Source organism: Oncorhynchus tshawytscha, unplaced genomic scaffold (genome assembly GCF_018296145.1).
Source record: "Oncorhynchus tshawytscha isolate Ot180627B unplaced genomic scaffold, Otsh_v2.0 Un_contig_3807_pilon_pilon, whole genome shotgun sequence".
In the NCBI taxonomy this organism is placed as follows: Eukaryota; Metazoa; Chordata; class Actinopteri; order Salmoniformes; family Salmonidae; genus Oncorhynchus; species Oncorhynchus tshawytscha.
In genome coordinates this window covers 24,995-47,500 of record NW_024609349.1, presented here as the reverse complement: position 1 = coordinate 47,500, position 22,506 = coordinate 24,995, and the positions used below count along the sequence as shown (strand labels likewise).

The following is a 22,506-nucleotide window of genomic DNA, read 5'->3' as shown; positions in this document are numbered from 1 at the left end:
ATATATATGTAATATTACATGTCTTAGTATACAGCTGTAATATTATATGTCTTAGTATACAGCTGTAATATTATATGTCTTAGTATACAGCTGTAATATTATATGTCTTAGTATACAGCTGTAATATTATATTATCTGTCTTAGTATACAGCTGTAATATTATATGTCTTAGTATACAGCTGTAATATTATATGTCTTAGTATACAGCTGTAATATAATATTATCTGTCTTAGTATACAGCTGTAATATTATATGTCTTAGTATACAGCTGTAATATTAATATTATCTGTCTTAGTATACAGCTGTAATATTATATGTCTTAGTATACAGCTGTAATATTATATTATATGTCTTAGTATACAGCTGTAATATTATATGTCTTAGTATACAGCTGTAATATTAATATTATATGTCTTAGTATACAGCTGTAATATGTAATATTATATGTCTTAGTATACAGCTGTAATATTATATTATATGTCTTAGTATACAGCTGTAATATTATATGTCTTAGTATACAGCTGTAATATTATATGTCTTAGTATACAGCTGTAATATTATATGTCTTAGTATACAGCTGTAATATTATATGTCTTAGTATACAGCTGTAATATATATATGTCTTAGTATACAGCTGTAATATTATATGTCTTAGTATACAGCTGTAATATTATATGTCTTAGTATACAGCTGTAATATTATATTATATGTAATATTATATGTCTTAGTATACAGCTGTAATATTATATTATATGTCTTAGTATACAGCTGTAATATTATATGTCTTAGTATACAGCTGTAATATTATATGTCTTAGTATACAGCTGTAATATTATATGTCTTAGTATACAGCTGTAATATTATATGTCTTAGTATACAGCTGTAATATTATATATACAGCTGTAATATTATATGTCTTAGTATACAGCTGTAATATTATATGTCTTAGTATACAGCTGTAATATTATATGTCTTAGTATACAGCAGCTGTAATATTATATGTCTTAGTATACAGCTGTAATATTATATGTCTTAGTATACAGCTGTAATATTATATGTCTTAGTATACAGCTGTAATATTATATATGTCTTAGTACAGCTGTAATATTATATGTCTTAGTATACAGCTGTAATATTATATGTCTTAGTATACAGCTGTAATATTATATGTCTTATATACAGCTGTAATATTATATGTCTTAGTATACAGCTGTAATATTATATGTCTTAGTATACAGCTGTAATATTATATGTCTTATTATATGTATACAGCTGTAATATTATATGTCTTAGTATACAGCTGTAATATTATATGTCTTAGTATACAGCTGTAATATTATATGTCTTAGTATACAGCTGTATTATGTCTTATATTATATGTCTTAGTATACAGCTGTAATATTATATGTCTTAGTATACAGCTGTAATATCTTATATACAGCTGTAATATTATATGTCTTAGTATACAGCTGTAATATTATATGTCTTAGTATACAGCTGTAATATTATATGTCTTAGTATACAGCTGTAATATTATATGTCTTAGTATACAGCTGTAATATTATATGTCTTAGTATACAGCTGTAATATTATATGTCTTAGTATACAGCTGTAATATTATATGTCTTAGTATACAGCTGTAATATTATATGTCTTAGTATACAGCTGTAATATTATATTATATGTCTTAGTATACAGCTGTAATATTATATTATATGTCTTAGTATACAGCTGTAATATTATATGTCTTAGTATACAGCTGTAATATTATATGTCTTAGTATACAGCTGCTTAGTATACAGCTGTAATATTATATGTCTTAGTATACAGCTGTAATATTATATGTCTTAGTATACAGCTGTAATATTATATGTCTTAGTATACAGCTGTAATATTATATGTCTTAGTATACAGCTGTAATATTATATGTCTTAGTATACAGCTGTAATATGTAATATTATATGTCTTAGTATACAGCTGTAATATTATATGTCTTAGTATACAGCTGTAATATTATATGTCTTAGTATACAGCTGTAATATTATATGTCTTAGTATACAGCTGTAATATTATATGTCTTAGTATACAGCTGTAATATTATATGTCTTAGTATACAGCTGTAATATTATATGTCTTAGTATACAGCTGTAATATTATATGTCTTAGTATACAGCACGCAATCCCCAAACAGTCTAAGAATGTATGAAAGCGTGAAAATGATCATATCTAAGTGCTTCACTTGTCAGAAAATGAAGGAAAAAAAGTGTCATTCTTCCTGGGGATGTTTATGAACAGATTTAAATACGGTTTAATGTTGCAGTTCCACTTTAAGTGTAGGCATTCATTCTGAATGGTCAAGTTAAGGGTTAAGGTTTGGGCTGTGGTAAGAAACACACAAACAAAAAACACGAATGCCTTAACACTGGGCCTGAACACGCGACAGTCGGAGCAGGAGCTTCGCGGCTTCCGCCCATCAGCCAGCCCCGTCTACAACGCCCGTAGTGAAACCCAGGCATACCTGATGGTGATAGGGCTCACTGTTGCCACCTAGTGGCAGGTTTTGAAAAGCAGGACGGACGTCTCATTTCCCAGTGTGTACTGAGAGACACCTGGCTGGATAGTGAGATGGTTTAAGGTACTGCTAAGGTTATGGTATAACGTGATGAGCGTCTTGTCTGGGTAGGTTACATGATATCCCAGTACAGAGGGGATGAAGCCAGAGCAGAGGGAGGTTATCACTGCTGTAGGAGAACACACAACCACGCACACACACGCGTGCACACACACACGCACACACACACGCAAACACACACACACACACACACACACACATACACGCGCACGCACACACACACGCACACACACGCACACACACACACACACACACATACACTCACCCGCACACACACACACGCACACACACGCACACACACACACATACACGCGCACGCACACACACACACGCACACGCACACACACACGCACACCCACGCACACACGCACACACACATGCACGCGCGCGCACACACACACACGCACACACACACACACACTATACACACACACACACTAGAGCTAGGGCGACAAACCCGCAAATCATCGACACCAACCTTACCGATGACTTATCAAAGACATTTGACGATATTGTTCATTATGATAAGTTGCCTGTACTAGAAAAATGTGACATTTAAAATGAATTAAATAGTTGGCTAATATGGGGGGTTGTTAATAATGGAACAGTTGAGGACTTCAACCATCAAACTAGTAGCAGTAGTTTAAAGGGAAATACAATGTTTAACTATGGTGCAGATGGATGTTATAAACTATACAGCAGATGGATGTTATAAACTATACAGCAGATGGATGTTATAAACTATACAGCAGATGGATGTTATAAACTATACAGAGGATGGATGTTATTAACTATACAGCAGATGGATGTTATAAACTATACAGCAGATGGATGTTATAAACTATACAGCAGATGGATGTTATAAACTATACAGCAGATGAATGTTATAAACTATGGTGCAGATGAATGTATAAACTATGGTGCAGATGGATGTTATAAACTATACAGCAGATGGATGTTATAAACTATGGTGCAGACGGATGTATAAACTATACAGCAGATGGATGTATAAACTATACAGCAGATGGATGTTATAAACTATACAGCAGATGGATATTATAAACTATGGTGCAGATGGATGTATAATCTATGGTGCAGATGAATGTATAAACTATACAGCAGATGGATGTTATAAACTATACAGCAGATGGATGTTATAAACTATACAGCAGATGAATGTTATAAACTATACAGCAGATGAATGTTATAAACTATACAGCAGATGGATGTTATAAACTATACAGCAGATGGATGTTATAAACTATACAGCAGATGGATGTTATAAACTATGGTGCAGATGAATGTATAAACTATACAGCAGATGGATGTATAAACTATACAGCAGATGGATGTTATAAACTATACAGCAGATGGATATTATAAACTATGGTGCAGATGGATGTATAAACTATGGTGCAGATGAATGTATAAACTATACAGCAGATGGATGTTATAAACTATACAGCAGATGGATGTTATAAACTATACAGCAGATGAATGTTATAAACTATGGTGCAGATGGATGTTATAAACTATACAGCAGATGAATGTTATAAACTATACAGCAGATGAATGTTATAAACTATGGTGCAGATGAATGTTATAAACTATACAGCAGATGAATGTTATAAACTATGGTGCAGATGGATATTATAAACTATGGTGCAGATGAATGTTATAAACTATGGTGCAGATGGATATTATAAACTATGGTGCAGATGATGGATTATAAACTATGGTGCAGATGGATATTATAAACTATGGTGCAGATGGATGTTATAAACTATGGTGCAGATGGATGTTATAAACTATGGTGCAGATGGATATTATAAACTATGGTGCAGATGGATGTTATAAACTATGGTGCAGATGGATGTTATAAACTATGGAGCAGATGGATGTTATAAACTAAGGTGCAGATGAATGTTATAAACTATGGTGCAGATGAATGTTATAAACTATGGTGCAGATGAATGTTATAAACTATGGTGCAGATGAATGTTATAAACTATGGTGCAGATGGATGTTATAAACTATGGTGCAGATGGATGTTATAAACTATGGTGCAGATGAATGTTATAAACTATGGTGCAGATGAATGTTATAAACTATGGTGCAGATGGATGTTATAAACTATGGTGCAGATGGATGTTATAAACTATGCAGCAGATGGATGTTATAAACTATACAGCAGATGGATGTTATAAACTATACAGCAGATGGATGTTATAAACTATACAGCAGATGGATGTTATAAACTATACAGCAGATGGATGTTATAAACTATACAGCAGATGGATGTTATAAACTATACAGCAGATGGATGTTATAAACTATACAGCAGATGGATGTTATAAACTATACAGCAGATGGATGTTATAAACTATACAGCAGATGGATGTTATAAACTATGGTGCAGATGGATGTTATAAACTATGGTGCAGATGGATGTTATAAACTATGGTGCAGATGGATGTTATAAACTATGGTGCAGAATTGTTATACATGTATCGATATTTTTTAATGTTCGCAACAATTCAGGAAATCTATCGCCCATATCTAACACACACAGGAAACACACATCACACACACACACACACACACACACACACACACACACACACACACACACACACACACACACACACACACACACACACACACACAGAGTGTAATGTTTTTGGGGGCGTCTTTAATTGCAGAGTGCTCTCTCATATTGTTGTGTGTGTTTCCTGAGGTTCTCTCCTTCTTCTAGTTAAGTAATGATGGCAGACAGATTTAGGTCAGGCATCAAATGTCCAAACACACACTCTCCCACCTCCAGCCCTCTCCGTACTCTCCCACACTCTCTCACACCCAGCCCTCTCCCTACTGTTTCCCACTCTCCCAGCATCACACACCCAGACCAGGCTGAGGACAAAATCCAGCCCCTGGTCAAAGTCTGGCCTAAATGGAGACAGAGAGCACAGGACACAGAAGAGAAAGTAAGACTGAATATGATAGAGAAGGAGAGAGGAAGGGAGGAGAGAGGAAGGGAGAAGGAGAGAGGAAGGGAGAAGGAGAGGGGAAGGGAGAAGGAGAGGGGGAGGGAGGAGAGTGGAAGGGAGGAGAGTGGGAGGGAGAAGGAGAGGGGAAGAGAGGAGAGTGGGAGGGAGGAGTGGGAGGGAGGAGAGTGGGAGGGAGAAGGAGAGGGGAAGGGAGAAGGAGAGGGGAAGAGAGGAGAGTGGGAGGGAGGAGAGTGGGAGGGAGAAGGAGAGGGGGAAGAGAGGAGAGTGGGAGGGAGGAGAGGGGATGGAGGAGAGTGGGAGGGAGAAGGAGAGGGGAAGGGAGAAGGAGAGGGGAAGAGAGGAGAGTGGGAGGGAGAAGGAGAGGGGAAGGGAGAAGGAGAGAGGAGAGTGGGAGGGAGAAGGAGAGGGGGGAAGGGAGAAGGAGAGGGGAAGAGAGGAGAGTGGGAGGGAGAAGGAGAGGGGAAGAGAGGAGAGTGGGAGGGAGGAGAGTGGGAGGGAGGAGAGTGGGAGGGAGAAGGAGAGGGGAAGGGAGAAGGGAGAGGGGAAGAGAGGAGAGTGGGAGGGAGAAGGAGAGGGGAAGAGAGGAGAGTGGGAGGGAGAAGGATAGGGGAAGGGAGAAGGAGAGAGGAAGGGAGGAGAGTGGGAGGGAGAGAGAGAAGGAGACTAGCCTCAGGATGAAGGACATTAGGACACAATAAAGGGACACAAAGACAAGCTGGAAGAGAGAGAGACTGTGTGTGTGTCTGTGTGTGTGTGTTAGTGAGTGAGCGTGCGTGTATGTGCGTGCGTGTGAGTGAGCGCTTGTGCATGTGTGTGTGCGTGTGTATGTTAGTGAGTCAGTGCGTGTCTATGTGTGTGTGTGTGTATTGTAGGTACATATGTAAATAGTGGTATAAGGGGACCCTACAGGTCTTATTTTCCTGCCTGATTTCCATTGCAGACTGTATAAGACCCAACCAAATAAGCAGTGTGTGTGTGTGTGTGTGTGTGTGTGTGTGTGTGTGTGTGTGTGTGTGTGTGTGTGTGTGTGTGTGTGTGTGTGTGTGTGTGTGTGTGTGTGTGTGTGAAAATTAGATGTTTGTATCTGGTGGTTGATGTAAATGAATGGTGTACTGGTTAGATTTGCTTTGTTTTCCTGTGACAGGCACACACACACACACACACACACACACACACACACACACACACACACACACACACACACACACACACACACTTCTGCCTTCCTCTCTCCATCTATTTCTTACTATCCCTCTACCTTCTCTCTTCTCATCCTCACCTCTCCACCTATCGTATCTCTCCCTCTTCTCATCCTCACCTCTCCACCTATAGTATCTCTCCCTCTTCTCATCCTCACCTCTCCACCTATCGTATCTCTCCCTCTTCTCATCCTCACCTCTCCACCTATAGTATCTCTCCCTCTTCTCATCCTCACCTCTCCACCTATAGTATCTCTCCTCTTCTCATCCTCTCATCCTCACCTCTCCACCTATAGTATCTCTCCCTCTTCTCATCCTCACCTCCCACCTCATCCTCACCTCCACCTATAGTATCTCTCCCTCTTCTCATCCTCACCTCTCCACCTCTCCACCTATAGTATCTCTCCCTCTTCTCATCCTCACCTCTCCACCTATAGTATCTCTCTCTCTTCTCATCCTCACCTCTCCACCTATAGTATCTCTCCCTCTTCTCATCCTCACCTCTCCACCTATAGTATCTCTCCCTCTTCTCATCCTCACCTCTCCACCTATAGTATCTCTCCCTCTTCTCATCCTCACCTCTCCACCTATAGTATCTCTCTCTCTTCTCATCCTCACCTCTCCACCTCTCTCCCTCTTCTCTTCTCCTCACTCCACCTCTCTCCACCTATAGTATCTCTCCCTCTTCTCATCCTCCTCACCTCTCCACCTATAGTATCTCTCTCTCTTCTCTTCTCATCCTCACCTCCTCTCATCCTCTCTATAGTATCTCTCTCTTCTCTTCTCTCCTCACCTCTCCACCTATAGTATCTCTCCCTCTTCTCTTCCTCACCTCTCCACCTATAGTATCTCTCCCTCTTCTCTTCTCTTCTCATCCTCTCCACCTATAGTATCTCTCCCTCTTCTCATCCTCACCTCTCCACCTATAGTATCTCTCCCTCTTCTCTTCTCATCCTCACCTCTCCACCTATAGTATCTCTCCCTTCTCTTCTCATCTCCTCACCTCTCCACCTATAGTATCTCTCCCTCTTCTCATCCTCACCTCTCCACCTATAGTATCTCTCCCTCTTCTCATCCTCACCTCTCCACCTATAGTATCTCTCCCTCTTCTCATCCTCACATCTCCACCTATAGTATCTCTCCCTCTTCTCATCCTCACCTCTCCACCTATAGTATCTCTCCCTCTTCTCTTCTCATCCTCACCTCTCCACCTATAGTATCTCTCCCTCTTCTCATCCTCACCTCTCCACCTATAGTATCTCTCCCTCTTCTCATCCTCACCTCTCCACCTATACCTATAGTATCTCTCCTTCTCTTCTCATCCTCACTCTCCACCTCTCTCCCCTTCTCTTCTCATCCTCACCTCTCCACCTATAGTATCTCTCCCTCTTCTCATCCTCACCTCTCCACCTATAGTATCTCTCCCTTCTCTTCTCATCCTCACACCTCTCCACCTATAGTATCTCCCCTCTTCTCATCCTCACCTCTCCACCTATAGTATCTCTCCCTCTTCTCTTCTCATCCTCACCTCTCCACCTATAGTATCTCTCCCTCTTCTCTTCTCATCCTCACCTCTCCACCTACCTAGTATCTCTCCCTCTTCTCTTCTCATCCTCACCTCTCCACCTATAGTATCTCACCTCACCTCTCCACCTATAGTATCTCTCCTTCTCTTCTCTCCTCACCTCTCCACCTCTCTCCCTCTCTTCTCTTCTCACCTCTCCACCTACCTCTCCACCTATAGTATCTCTCCCTCTTCTCTTCTCCTCTCTTCCTCACCTCTCCACCTATAGTATCTCTCCCTCTTCTCATCCTCACCTCTCCACCTATAGTATCTCTCCCTCTTCTCATCCTCACCTCTCCACCTATAGTATCTCTCCCTCTTCTCATCCTCACCTCTCCACCTATAGTATCTCTCCCTCTTCTCTCTTCTCATCCTCTCTCCTCTACCTATAGTATCTCTCCCTCTTCTCTTCTCTTCCTCTCTCTCCACCTATAGTATCTCTCCCTCTTCTCTTCCTCACCTCTCCACCTATAGTATCTCTCTTCTCTTCTCACCTCACCTCTCCACCTAGTATCTCCCTCTTCTCATCCTCACCTCTCCACCTATAGTATCTCTCCCTCTTCTCTTCTCATCCTCTCTTCCTCACCTCTCCACCTATAGTATCTCTCCCTCTTCTCTTCTCATCCTCACCTCTCCACCTATAGTATCTCTCCCTCTTCTCTTCTCTCCTCTCTCCACCTATAGTATCTCTCCTCACCTCTCCACCTATAGTATCTCTCCTTCTCTTCTCTCCACCTATAGTATCTCATCCTCACCTCACCTCCACCTATAGTATCTCTCCTCTCTTCTCTTCTCATCCTCACCTCTCCACCTATAGTATCTCACCTCACCTCTCCACCTATAGTATCTCTCCCTCTTCTCATCCTCACCTCTCCACCTATAGTATCTCTCTCCTCACCTATAGTATCTCTCCCTCTTCTCTTCTCTCCTCACCTCTCCACCTCACCTCTCCACCTATAGTATCTCTCCCTCTTTCTCTCCTCACCTCTCCACCTATAGTATCTCTCACCTCTCCCACCTATAGTATCTCTCCTCTCTTCTCATCCTCACCTCTCCACCTATAGTATCTCTCCCTCTTCTCATCCTCACCTCTCCACCTATAGTATCTCTCCCTCTTCTCATCCTCACCTCTCCACCTATAGTATCTCTCCCTCTTCTCTTCTCTTCTCTTCCTCACCTCTCCACCTATAGTATCTCTCCCTCTTCTCTTCTCATCCTCACCTCTCCACCTATAGTATCTCTCCCTCTTCTCTTCTCTTCCTCACCTCTCCACCTATAGTATCTCTCTCTCTTCTCTTCTCATCCTCACCTCTCCACCTATAGTATCTCTCCCTCTTCTCTTCTCTTCTCTTCCTCACCTCTCCACCTATAGTATCTCTCCCTCTTCTCTTCTCATCCTCACCTCTCCACCTATAGTATCTCTCCCTCTTCTCATCCTCACCTCTCCACCTATAGTATCTCTCCCTTCTCTTCTCATCCTCACCTCTCCACCTATAGTATCTCTCCCTCTTCTCTTCTCATCCTCACCTCTCCACCTATAGTATCTCTCCCTCTTCTCATCCTCACCTCTCCCACCTATAGTATCTCTCTTCCTCTTCTCTTCCTCCTCACCTCTCCACCTATAGTATCTCTCCCTTCTCTCTTCTCATCCTCACCTCTCCACCTATAGTATCTCTCCCTCTTCTCTTCTCACCTCCACCTCACATCTCCACCTATAGTATCTCTCCCTCTTCTCTTCTCTTCCTCACCTCTCCACCTATAGTATCTCTCCCTCTTCTCTTCTCATCCTCACCTCTCCACCTATAGTATCTCTCCCTCTTCTCATCCTCACCTCTCCACCTATAGTATCTCTCCCTCTTCTCTTCTCTTCCTCACCTCTCCACCTATAGTATCTCTCCCTCTTCTCTTCTCTTCCTCACCTCTCCACCTATAGTATCTCTCCCTCTTCTCTTCTCTTCCTCACCTCTCCACCTATAGTATCTCTCTCTCTTCTCTTCTCATCCTCACCTCTCCACCTATAGTATCTCTCCCTCTTCTCATCCTCACTCTCCACCTATAGTATCTCTCCTCTCTCCTCACCTCTCATCCTCACCCTCTCCACCTATAGTATCTCTCCCTCTTCTCATCCTCACCTCTCCACCTATAGTATCTCTCCCTCTCTTCATCCTCACCTCTCCACCTATAGTATCTCTCCCTCTTCTCATCCTCACCTCTCCACCTATAGTATCTCTCCCTCTTCTCTTCTCATCTCTCTCCACCTATAGTATCTCTCCCTCACCTACCTAGTATCTATCTCTCTCCACCTCTTCTCTTCTCATCCTCACCTCTCCACCTATAGTATCTCTCCCTCTTCTCTTCTCTTCCTCACCTCTCCACCTATAGTATCTCTCCCTCTTCTCTTCTCATCCTCACCTCTCCACCTATAGTATCTCTCCCTCTTCTCTTCTCTTCCTCACCTCTCCACCTATAGTATCTCTCTCCACCTATAGTATCTCTCCCTCTCTTTCTCATCCTCACCTCTCCACCTATAGTATCTCTCCCTCTTCTCTTCTCTTCCTCACCTCTCCACCTATAGTATCTCTCCCTCTTCTCTTCTTCCTCACCCACCTCTCCACCTATAGTATCTCTCCCTCTTCTCTTCTCATCCTCACCTCTCCACCTATAGTATCTCTCCCTTCTCTTCTCTCCTCTCTCCACCTCATCCTCCCACCTATAGTATCTCTCCCTCTTCTCTTCTCTCTCACCTCTCTCCACCTATAGTATCTCTCCCTCTTCTCTTCTCTTCTTCTCCTCACCTCTCCACCTATAGTATCTCTCCCTCTTCTCTTCTCATCCTCACCTCTCCACCTATAGTATCTCTCCCTCTTCTCTTCTCATCCTCACCTCTCCACCTATAGTATCTCTCCCTCTTCTCTTCTCATCCTCACCTCTCCACCTATAGTATCTCTCCCTCTTCTCTTCTCATCCTCACCTCTCCACCTATAGTATCTCTCCCTCTTCTCTTCTCATCCTCACCTCTCCACCTATAGTATCTCTCCCTCTTCTCTTCTCATCCTCACCTCTCCACCTATAGTATCTCTCCCTCTTCTCTTCTCATCCTCACCTCTCCACCTATAGTATCTCTCCCTCTTCTCTTCTCATCCTCACCTCTCCACCTATAGTATCAAAACTTGATCCTCCAGAAAGTGGAGAGCAACACTTATGCAGCTGCACCACACAATAAAAAACGTTTAAAGCCGCGTTGTCACGATGTTCGTAATAATGATGGTCGGACCAAGGTGAGTTCCACATATTTTAATGAAAGTGAAACTTAAGTAAATACAAAACAAATAAAGAATAAACGAACCGTGACGACAACGCAGTGCAAACAAGCAACTAAACATAAACAATATCCCATCATCCACAGGTGGAAAAAAGTATACTTAAGTATGATCCCCAATTAGAGACAACGATAGCCAGCTGCCTCTAAATGGGAATCATACCAAAAACCCCAACATAGAAAAAACAACCTAGAACCCCACATAGAAAATATAAACTAGACTAACCCCCCTAGTCACGCCCTGACCTACTTGTCACGAACTTTGCCGAAGACGGTGCCTCTTCCTGTTCGGGCGGTGCTCGGCGGTCGTCGTCGCCGGCCTATTAGCTGCCATCGATTTCCTTTCCGTTTGTTTTTGGTTATTGGGTAATTGGGTACACCTGTTTTGTATTAGGGTTTGTTTGTAGGGTATTTAAGGGCACTAGGCCCGCTGGGTATTTGTGCGGGCTTGTTTGTGTTACTCTGTGTTTGATGGTGTGAGTTATTCGTACATTTATTCTCCGGACTATTTTGTCCTGTTGTTTGGACCGGCAACTTATTATATGCCCTGTTTATTGGCGTGACTGTTTTTGTTGCACTGGGGAATAAATTTGAAGGAAAGACTGAACCCTGCTCTCTGCGCCTGATTCCACCCACCACCACTCCTAGTTGATCGTAACACTACTCTACCATAGAAAATAAAGGCTTTCTATGGTCAGGACGTGACAGTACCCCCCTCCAAAGGTGCGGACTTCGACCGCAAAACCTGAAAAAAAGGGAGGGTTGGGTTGGTGTCTAGTGTCGGTGGCGGCTCTGGTGCAGGACGAAGAACCCACTCGGCTCTCGGATCCACCATATTTGGTGGTGGCTCTGGTGCGGGACGAAGAACCCACTCGGCTCTCGGATCCACCATATTTGGTGCGGGCCGATTTACCATCTCAGGAGGTTCCAGACCGTGGAACGTCATAGGAGGTTCCGGACTGTGGACCGATGTTGGAGGTTCCGGACTGTGAAACGCCGCCGGAAGCTCTGGACTGGGAACTGTCGCTGGAAGCTCTGGACTGGGAACTGTCGCCGGAAGCTCTGGACTGGGAACTGTCGCCGGAAGCTCTGGACTGGGAACTGTCGCCGGAAGCTCTGGACTGGGAACTGTCGCCGGAAGCTCTGGACTGGGAACTGTCGCTGGAAGCTCTGGACTGTGGAGGCGCACTGGAGGCCTGATGCGTGGGACCGGTACAGGTGGCACCGGGCTGATGACAAGCACCTCAGGGCGAGTGCGGGGAGGAGGAACAGGGCGTACTGGACTGTGGAGGCGCACTGGAGACACCGTACGTATGCCTGGCGCAGGATATACTGGGCCGTGGAGGCGCACTGGAGGTCTGGAGCGTAGAGCTGGCACAATGCGTCCTGGCTGAATGCTCACTTTAGCCCGGCAAGTGCGGGAAGCTGGCACAGAACGCACTGGGCTGTGAAGGCGCACTGGGGAAACAGCGCGTAGAGCCGGCGCAGGATATCCTGGTCCGAGGAGGCGTCCTGGAGACCAGGAGCGCTGAGCCGGCACAACAAAATGTTGATAATGAGCAGATTGTGCAAATTCTGTTTTTCCAGAATTCTGCATGCAGAGTGTCAATTTGGTGTTTGTCCCATTTTGTGAATTCTTGGTTAGTGAGCGGACCCCAGACCTCACAACCATGAAGGGCCATGGGTTTAACTGAATCAAGTATTTTTAGCCAGATCCTAGTTGGTACGTCGAATTTGATGTTCCTTTTCCTCCTTCTGTGAGTAACTGGTTTCTCTTTTGTTGAGAGCGTTTATTTTGGTTTTGTACCTGACCTTCATGTTTGTGGACTCGGACATCTCTGCTCTCCTGCGTTTCACTCCTTCACCTACATCTAGACACAATATCGTAACAATGGTAGTTATTAAGGTCAAATTTGTCTCCACCTTTGTGGATTGGGGTGAACAGTCCTTGGGGAATAGGCCAGAGCTGAGGATGATGCTAAAGAGTTTAAGTACAGCCAATTGTAATTTGTGGTCTGTGTATTTGATCATTTCATTGAGGATACCATCAACATCATAGGCCTTTTTGGGTTGGAGGGTTTGTATGTTGTCTTGTAGTTCAATCCATGGAATTGGATCATCCAGTGGGTTCTGGTAGTGTTTAGTAGTTGATTCTAAGATCTGTATTTGATCATGTATATGTTGTTGCTGTTTATTCTTTGTTATAGAGCCAAAAATATTGGAGAAGTGGTTTATCCGATTGATAACTCTTCATGTTGTTTGTTTAGTGTTTTCCAATTTCCCAGAAGTGGTTTGATTCATTGGATTCTTCAATTACATTGAGATGATTTCTGACGTGCTGTTCCTTCTTTTTCCAGTGTATTCCTGTATTGTTTTAGTGATTCACCATAGTGAAGGCGTAGGCTCAGGTTTTCTGTATTGTTTTAGTGATTCACCATAGTGAAGGCGTAGGCTCAGGTTTTCTGTATTGTTTTAGTGATTCACCATAGTGAAGGCGTAGGCTCAGGTTTTCTGTATTGTTTTAGTGATTCACCATAGTGAAGGCGTAGGCTCAGGTTTTCTGTATTGTTTTAGTGATTCACCATAGTGAAGGCATAGGCTCAGGTTTTCTGTATTGTTTTAGTGATTCACCATAGTGAAGGCATAGGCTCAGGTTTTCTGTATTGTTTTAGTGATTCACCATAGTGAAGGCATAGGCTCAGGTTTTCTGTATTGTTTTAGTGATTCACCATAGTGAAGGCTTTGACTCAGGTTTTCTGTATTGTTTTAGTGATTCACCATAGTGAAGGCGTAGGCTCAGGTTTTCTGTATTGTTTTAGTGATTCACCATAGTGAATGTAACGGTTTTCTTTAGGTGAAGTAGAGGCGGACCAAAATGCAGCATGGTTATATTGATTCATGTTTAATAAAAAAAGATAAACACGAACACTACAAAACAATAAACGTGGAAAACCAAAACAGTCCTATCTGGTGCAAAACACAGAGACAGGAACAATCACCCACCAACACACAGTGAAACCCAGGCTACCTAAATATGGTTCCCAATCAGAGAAAATGACTAACACCTGCCTCTGATTGAGAACCATATCAGGCCAGACATAGAAATAGACAAACAAGACATCCAACATAGAATGCCCACTCAGCTCACACCCTGACCAACCAAAACATAGAAACATACAAAGCAAACGATGGTCAGGGTGTGACAGTACCCCCCCCCCCCAAGGTGCGGACTCCGGCCACAAAACCTGAACCTATTGGGGAGGGTCTGGGTGGGCATCTGTCCGCGGTGGCGGCTCTGGTGCTGGACGTGGCCCCCACTTCACCGTAGTCTTAGTCCCCCACCTTGTCCGCTTCCGTGGCCTCCTAGCCACGGCGACCCTACTTAATGACACTGGACTGAGGGGCAGCTGCTCGGGACAGAGGGGCAGCTGCTCGGGACAGAGGGGCAGCTGCTCGGGACAGAGGGGCAGCTGCTCGGGACAGAGGGGCAGCTGCTCGGGACAGAGGGGCTCTGGCGCCTCTGGGCAGAGGGGCTCCGGCGCCTCTGGACTGAGGGTCTCCGGCAGCTCTGGGCAGAGGGGCTCCGGCAGCTCTGGGCAGAGGGGCTCCGGCAGCTCTGGACAGGCGGGAGACTCCGGCAGCTCTGGACAGGCGGGAGACTCCGGCAGCTCTGGACAGGCGGGAGACTCCGGCAGCTCTGGACAGGTGGGAGACTCCGGCAGCGCTGGAGAGGAGGAAGGCTCTGGCAGCGCCGGAGAGGTTGGGAGACTCCGGCAGCGCTGGAGAGGAGGAAGGCTCTGGCAGCGCTGGACAGGTGGGAGCACCAGTAAGGATGAGCCGGAGAGACAGCCTGGTCCGGGGGGCTGCCACCGGAGGGCTGGTGCGTGGAGGTGGTGACGGATAGACTGGACCGTGCAGGCGCACTGGAGCTCTTGAGCACCGAGCCTGCCCAACCTTACCCGGTTGAATGGTCCCGGTCGCCCTGCCAGTGCGGCGAGGTGGAATAGCCACTGGGCTATGCAGGCGAACCGGGGACACCGTGCGCAAGGCTGGTACCATGTAAGTCGGCCCAAGGAGACGCACTGGAGACCAGCTGCGTAGAGCCGGCTTCATGGCACTTGGCTCGATGCCCACTCTAGCCCGGCCGATACGCAGAGCTGGAATGTACCGCACCGGGCTATGCACCCGCACTGGGGACACCGTGCGCTTCACAGCATAACACGGTGCCTGCCCGGTCTCTCTCGCCCCCCGGTAAGCACAGGAAGTTGGCGCAGGTCTCCTACCTGGCTTCGCCACACTTCCTGTGTTTCCCCCCCAAGAAATTTTTGGGGCTGACTCTCGGGCTTCCTACCGCGCCGCCGTGCTTGCTTCTCCAACTCCATTCTTCTATACCCCTCCTCGCACTGCTCCAGCGAATCCCAGGCGGGCTCCGGCACTCCTCCTGGGTCGACCGCCCACCTGTCTATTTCCTCCCAAGTAGTATAGTCCAGACATTGCTGCCTCTCCTGCTGTTGCCCGTTACCACGCCGCTTGGTCCTGTTGTGGTGGGTGATTCTGTAAGGGATTTCCTCCTCTTCCTCCGAAGAGGAGAGGCGAAAAGGATCAGAGGACCAATATGCGGTGTGGTAAGTGTCCATGGTTCTTTTTAATACATAAAGGTACACATGAACAGCTGACTACAAAAACAATAAACGTGGAAAACCAAAAACAGCCCTATCTGGTGCAAAACACAAAGACAGGAACAATCACCCACAAACACACAGTGAAACCCAGGCTACCTAAATATGGTTCCCAATCAGAGACAATGACTAACACCTGCCTCTGATTGAGAACCATATCAGGCCAGACATTGAAATAGACAAACAAGACATCCAACATAGAATGCCCACTCAGATCACACCCTGACCAACCAAAACATAGAAACATACAAAGCAAACTATGGTCAGGGTGTGACAGTGAAGGCGTAGGCTCAGGTTTTCTGCATTGTTTTAGTGATTCAACATAGTGAAGGCGTAGGCTCAGGTTTTCTGTATTGTTTTAGTGATTCACCGTAGTGAAGGCTTTGACTCAGGTTTTCTGTATTGTTTTAGTGATTCACCATAGCGAAGGCGTAGGCTCAGGTTTTCTGGGTCTCTGTGTTTTTGGTTGGACAGGTTTCTCAATTTCTTTCTTAGGTTTTTCATTCTTCATCAAACCATTTGCAATTGTTGCTCATTTTCTTCGGTTGTTGGCTTGAAATGTATAGATTTGAATATATGATATGATATGATATAAATGTATAGATTTGAATAAATGATATGATATAAATGTATAGATTTGAATATATGATATGATATGATATGATATAAATGTATAGATTTGAATAAATTATATGATATGATATAAATGTATAGATTTGAATATATGATATGATATAAATGTATAGATTTGAATATATGATATGATATGATATGATATGATATGATATAAATGTATAGATTTGAATAAATTATATGATATAAATGTATAGATTTGAATATATGATATGATATGATATAAATGTATAGATTTGAATAAATGATATGATATAAATGTATAGATTTGAATATATGATATGATATGATATGATATAAATGTATAGATTTGAATAAATTATATGATATGATATAAATGTATAGATTTGAATATATGATATGATATAAATGTATAGATTTGAATATATGATATGATATGATATAAATGTATAGATTTGAATAAATGATATGATATGATATAAATGTATAGATTTGAATATATGATATGATATAAATGTATAGATTTGAATATATGATATGATATAAATGTATAGATTTGAATATATGATATGATATAAATGTATAGATTTGAGGGAAGCCGAGAGGTCAACTATACAGTTCAGGTTTTCTACTGCCAAGTTTAGACCTTCACTATTACAGTAAAACCTTTTGTCCAGGAAGTTGTCTAAATGGGATTGAATGTATTATTGCCTAATTGTTTTCTGGTAGGTTTCCACACTACATTCCTTCCATCTGTAGCATTTCTTAATATTATCGAAGTCCTTTGGCTTTGATGCCTCATGATTGAGTATTGCTCTGTTGAAGTAGACTGTGATTTTGCTGTGATCTGACAGGGGTGTCAGTAGGCTGATAGTGAACGGTCTGAGAGACTCTGGGTTGAGGTCAGTGATACAGTAATCTACAGTACTACAGCCAAGGGATGAGCTGTAGGTGTACCGACCGTAAAACTCCCCTCGAAGCCAACCATTGACTATGTCTAGACCCAGCGTGCGACAGAGCTGTAGGTGTACCTACCGTAAAACTCCCCTCGAAGCCAACCATTGACTATGTCTAGACCCAGCGTGCGACAGAGCTGTAGGTGTACCGACCGTAAAACTCCCCTCGAAGCCAACCATTGACTATGTATAGACCCAGCGTGCGACAGAGCTACAGGAATTGAGACCCGTTTTGTCATAGTTGTGTCTAAAGGGAAATATTTTGGAGGGAATGCTGTCTCCTCCAGGTAGATGTTTTGTCCCCCTGTCCGCTAAGAGTGTCAGGTTCTTGTCCAGTTCTGGCATGTAGGTCACCACAGCTCTCTCTCTCTCTTTCTCTCCCTCTCTCTATCCAGCCCCCCTCCACTTTACATTCTGTTTATATTCTCTTTGTCCACTGGTCTTTACTTCTCCCCCGTGATCCCTCTTTCCACCATCATAGTCCCCAGTCAAAACATACTGACGCACACACACACACACACACACACACACACAAGCACGCACGCACGCACGCACGCACACACACACACACACACACGCTCCCTACAGAATACCAACACAGAGGAGAGACAAACAGAGACAGACAAAAATAAGACACTCTTCAAAGACTTGGAACACAATCATCACACACTCGCACAGACACACAACATATGTAGAAACACACATGCATGCACGAACACACACACACATGGATTTGAAATTTGATTAGAACAGGAATGTGAGTGATTCACCACTCAGTGAGACAGCCTGTCAGTAAGCAAACCCCCTACTATCACATTCATCATCCTACTGTCTGTTTCTCAGAGGAGAGAAAGAGGGAGAGATTCTAAATGCCTGTTGGAGTGTTCCATGGTGCATTAAAACAACTCACACACAGCAGGAGACGCCACTAGTCAACATGTGTATGACACACACACACACACACACACACACAGGAGTGTACATGCATGCGCCATATTGACAGGCCAAACCGTAGCCTAAGTGGTATATGTGTGGGTGTGTGTTTGTGTGTGATTGTACAGACCAAACCGTTCTTCATACATGTACCCTACCGTCGCCATTATTCCCGCTTACCTCGAACGCTCGAGTCTCCCTCCTCCTCCTCTGTCGTTCACTGCGTCTCCTCCTTCATCCCGCCTCTCCTCTTCTCTCCTCCGGTCCCCCAATCCTTCCCTCCCGTTGTTTTATCCTCGGTTCTCTCTCCCGCTCCTTCTTGCCGATGCAGTAAAAATAAGCCCGTGTAATAGGCGACCCGGTTGCTCCCGGGCGAGGCCACGCGCACCGTGTGTGTGAGAGCGAGATGGAATAAAGAAGGGAGTCAACCGATCCTTGACGTGGGAATTATCCGACAACGCGAGCGTATCCTCCTCGACGAAAACCACTCCACATGAGGAAACACAAGCCACTTTAGCGTCACACATACGCTCAATCTCACCTAATAGGACTCGACCGTCTTTCCCGCTGTTGCACGTCACGTTGCACTAAAGTAGCTTATTATAATGATATCTCCCTCGGGTTCCTATGGCGATGACTGTAGCCTATTCTACAGGCGAGTCCAGTTGGATGACAAATAGAAACGTACAGATATAACACATAGCAAATGGAAGTCATGTTATATTATATTATCTATCGTCGAGTCCAGTCAAAATGCAGTCGCACTGTTGAGGCTGGGCTATTGGCCAATGTAAAACACTTCAGTAGCGCATAGCTTAGTAGGCTACAGCATCCTTCCTCTCCCTAGCCTGGAATGCGGAGGACTCCAAGATTACACACGGAGAGATATTATCCAGAGCATTTAAAGAATCTAGACCTGATCGTCCGTAATGCTCCATAAACCTCACGACCGAATAGAGTTGATATGACCGACGATCAAATGTATGGAATCGTTAGATACCCTAAGCGAGATAGCGGAAAGTAACGTACGCACTGTTTCTCAATGGCACCGATTTCCGTTAAACGCGGCCTCGTCTAGCTCTCTCTCGCTCGCTCGCTCTCTCTCTCTCTCTTCTTATTTTAATCAAACCAACACATCTACAATTTCACACAGGCATAGTGGTAATCAGACAGTATAGGCTCTAATTGTTGTCTACGACACAAAGTTATTATTATTATTTTAAAACTGTAATATTTATAAAGATTGAATCTAGGAGTCAGGAGAAAGCCTAAACCTAACCAATCCAATGCAAATCATATGTAAGAGCAGGTAAAGAGCTCCTTACAAAAACCAAGCGTATTGTAGCCTACAGTACACATACAATATGTTGGCCTATACTGTATATGTTGCCTTCAGACAGTATTCAGCCCCTCGACTTATTCCACATTTTGTTATGTAACAGCCTGAATTTAAAATGGATTCACTTGATCTGTTGTGTCAGTGATCTACACACAACACCCTGTAATGTTGTGTCAGTGATCTACACACAACACCCTATAATGTTGTGTCAGTGATCTACACACAATACCCTATAATGTTGTGTCAGTGATCTACACACAATACCCTATAATGTTGTGTCAGTGATCTACACACAATACCCTATAATGTTGTGTCAGTGATCTACACACAATACCCTGTAATGTTGTGTCAGTGATCTACACACAATACCCTGTAATGTTGTGTCAGTGATCTACACACAATACCCTATAATGTTGTGTCAGTGATCTACACACAATACCCTATAATGTTGTGTCAGTGATCTACACACAATACCCTGTAATGTTGTGTCAGTGATCTACACACAATACCCTATAATGTTGTGTCAGTGATCTACACACAATACCCTGTAATGTTGTGTCAGTGATCTACACACAATACCCTATAATGTTGTGTCAGTGATCTACACACAATACCCTGTAATGTTGTGTCAGTGATCTACACACAATACCCTATAATGTTGTGTCAGTGATCTACACACAATGTTGTGTCAGTGATCTACACACAATACCCTATAATGTTGTGTCAGTGATCTACACACAATACCCTATAATGTTGTGTCAGTGATCTACACACAATACCCTATAATGTTGTGTCAGTGATCTACACACAATACCCTGTAATGTTGTGTCAGTGATCTACACACAATACCCTATAATGTTGTGTCAGTGATCTACACACAATACCCTATAATGTTGTGTCAGTGATCTACACACAATACCCTATAATGTTGTGTCAGTGATCTACACACAATACCCTATAATGTTGTGTCAGTGATCTACACACAATACCCTATAATGTTGTGTCAGTGATCTACACACAATACCCTATAATGTTGTGTCAGTGATCTACACACAATACCCTGTAATGTCAACGTGGAATTCTGTTTGTGGGATTTTATTTTATTTACAAAAAATTCAAAGCTGAAATGTCTTGAGTCAATGAGTATTCAACCCCATTGTTATGTCAAGACTAAATAAGTTCAGGAGTAAAAATGTGCTTAACAAGTCACATAGTAAGTTGCATGGACTCATTCTGTGTACAATAATAGTGGTTGACATGATGTTTGATTGACTACACCATCTCAGTACCCAACACATACAATTATCTGTTAGGTCCCTCAATTTCAAGCACAGATTCAACCACAAAGACCAGGGAGGTTTTTCAATGCCTCACAAAGAAGGGCACCGATTGGTAGATGTGTGTAAAAAAAAAAATCAGATGCTGAATATCCCTATGAGCAAGTTATAGTGAAGTTACTAATTACACTTTGGACGGTGTATCAATACACCCAGTCACTACAAAGATACAGGCATCCTTCCTAACTCAGTTGCCAGAGAGGGAGGAAACTGCTCAGGGAATTCACCATGAGGACAATGGTGATTTTAAAATCAAATCAAATCTAATCAAATTTATTTATAAAGCCCTTCGTACATCAGCTGATATCTCAAAGTGCTGTACAGAAACCCAGCCTAAAACCCCAAACAGCAAGCAATGGAGGTGTAGAAGCACAGCTACATGGTTGAATGGTTGTGATATGAGAAAACCGAGATTGGATCAACAACTTTGGAGTTACTCCGCAATACTAACCTAAATGACAGAGTGAAACGAAGGAAGCCTGTACAGAATTAAAATATTCCAAAACATGCATCCTGTTTGTAACAAAGGCACTAAAAACATACTGCATAAAATGTGGCAAAGAAATTAACTTTTTGTCCTGAACACAAAGCATAATGTTTAGGCCATATCCACCACAACACATCACTGAGTAGCACTCTTCATATTTTCAAGCGTGATGGTGGCTGCATCATGTTATGAGTATCTTTGTCATCAGCAAGGATTAAGACATTTTTTAGGATAAAAAGTTGCTTACCAAGATGACATTGAATGTTCCTGAGTGGCCTAATTAAATTTTTGACTTAAATCCGCTTGAAAATATATGGCAAGGCTTGATAATAGCTGTCTAACAATGATCAACAAACAATTTGACAGAACTTGAAGAATTGAACAAATAATAATGGTCAAATATTGTAAAATCCTGGTGTATTAGAGCCTCAAAACAACTGTAATTGCTGCCAACGGTGC

The 22,506-nt window shown here is 43.2% G+C and overlaps 1 protein-coding gene across 1 annotated transcript in view; it reads right to left on the bottom strand.

The window, feature by feature from the left end:
• Window positions 1–19,980, bottom strand: part of LOC112242514 (adhesion G protein-coupled receptor L1-like) — a gene marked incomplete at its 3' end in the record, with an annotated part of 77,180 nt that extends 57,200 nt beyond the window's left edge. The window contains exon 1 of the mRNA XM_042314951.1: window positions 19,065–19,980. The remainder of the gene's footprint in view (window positions 1–19,064) is intronic.
• Window positions 19,981–22,506: the final 2,526 nt, after the last annotated feature.